Source organism: Dasypus novemcinctus, chromosome 9, assembly GCF_030445035.2.
Source record: "Dasypus novemcinctus isolate mDasNov1 chromosome 9, mDasNov1.1.hap2, whole genome shotgun sequence".
NCBI classification, from domain to species: Eukaryota; Metazoa; Chordata; class Mammalia; order Cingulata; family Dasypodidae; genus Dasypus; species Dasypus novemcinctus.
In genome coordinates, this window is record NC_080681.1 from 84,720,659 (window position 1) to 84,722,660 (window position 2,002).

General features: G+C 39.8%; 1 non-coding gene across 1 annotated transcript; it reads left to right on the forward strand.

The window, feature by feature from the left end:
• Positions 1–258: 258 nt before the first annotated feature.
• Positions 259–385, forward strand: LOC111764135 (small nucleolar RNA SNORA18). The gene has a single exon (XR_002796822.1). It is a non-coding gene; the product is annotated as a small nucleolar RNA SNORA18 (small nucleolar RNA).
• The last annotated feature ends 1,617 nt before the right edge of the window (positions 386–2,002 follow it).

Sequence of the window (2,002 nt, forward strand, 5' to 3'; positions counted from 1 at the left end):
AGAGACACAACAAAGCAAGGAATGAAGGTGACTCAAGTAATTAGGCGCCTCCCTCCCACATGGGAGGTCCTGGTTCAGTTCCAGAGCCTCCAAAAAAAGATGAGCACACAATGAACAGACACATCAAGGGCAAACAATGGGGCGCAGGGGGAGAAATAAATAAAAATATATCTTTTTAAAAATGGGCAAAAGATCTGAACAGACATCTCACTAAAGTAGTTATATAAATGAGAAATAAGCATATGAAAAAATGCTTAAGCTGAGATCTACCCCGATGGGGTCTCTGTAGACCCACATCATTGGAAACATCTCACAGAGGAATGTTGTGGTTCAGCTTTACTCATAGAACTATGTTAGATCTGTGAGAAGGAACTACAAGGCAGATCATTGCTAAAAGTATGAAAGATCTAATAGTTCATTTTTTAAAAATCCTGTAGGTGTTGGCATATCCCACAGGTCTCCCCTCATCTTGGGTTTGGTAACAGGAGTGAATAAGATGAAGTCATGATGAGTTTTTCTAGGTTGCAAAAATTTTGAACCATGCAGATCCACTAATTTATTATTCTAAGTAAATAGGTGGGGTGTTTCTGAATGAAGCATACATCAGTTTGTCCACACACAAGTGGAGATGAAAAGAAGCCCATCTAAAAGAATTATGACAAGCTGACTGGAAACAGTTGTGGATTCTTTCAAGAGGCTATCTCGAAGATAAATCTTGTTTCTTTTTTTTTTTTTAAAGATTTATTTATTTATTTAATTTCACCCCTCCCCCAGTTGTCTGTTCTCTGTGTCTATTTGCTGCGTCTTGTTTCTTTGTCCGCTTCTGTTGTCCTCAGCAGCACGGGAAGTGTGGGCGGCGCCATTCCTGGGCAGGCTGCACTCTCTTTCGCGCTGGGCGGCTCTCCTTACGGGTGCATTCCTTGTGCGTGGGGCTCCCCTACGCAGGGGACACCCCTGCATGGTGCGGCACTCTTTGCGCGCATCAGCACTGGGCATGGGCCAGCTCCACACGGGTCAAGGAGGCCCGGGGTTTGAACCGCGGACCTCCCATGTGGTAGACGGACACCCTAACCACTGGGCCAAGTCCGTTTTCCGATAAATCTTGTTTCAAGCTTCAGAGGAACTAAGTTGGTTTTGATAATTAAGCAGCAGAATGATCACACATTAAATTCTGTCTTCAAAAAATACAATAAAAAAATAAGAGTAAAATACAAAAAAAATGCTTAACATATTTCATCAGGAATTGCAATTTAAAACAACAATGAGATACTAGTATACACATATTAGAATGGCTAAAATCGAAAACACTAACACCATCAAATATAGTGAGGATATGGAGCAATTAGAACTCTCGTTCATTGCTGGTAGGAATGCATAATGGTACAGCCACTTTGAAAGATAGCCTGATAGTTTCTTACAAAACTAAATATAAACTTACCATACAATTCAGCAATCATGCTTCTAGGTATTTACCTAATGAGTTGCAAACTTAGGTCCACGCAAAAACCTGCATGCAAATGTTTATAGCAGCTTTATCTATAATGGCTGAAAATTGGAAGCAACCCAGTCTTTCAATAAGGGAATGGATAAACAAAATGTATTACATCCCATACAAAGGACTATTATACGTGATAAAAAGAAATGAGCTATCAAGCTACAAAAGCAGATGGAGGAAACTTAAATGAATATTGCTAAGTGAAAGAAGCCAGTCTGAAAAAGTTATAGACTATATGCTTCTAACTATGTGACATTCTGGAAAAGGCAAAACTATAAAAACCATAAAGGGGTTCAGGGGGAGGAGGAGAGAGATGGAACACAGGGCATTTCAGGGCAGTAAAGCTATTCTGTGTGATATGGTAGTAGTGGATACATGACTTCATGCATTTGTCAAAACCTATAACACTTGCAACATAGTGAACCTAAAACTGTGGGCTTTAGTTAGTAACAATCTGTCAATATTGTTTCATCAATTGCAACAAATGTATCCTCCTATGCAAGATAT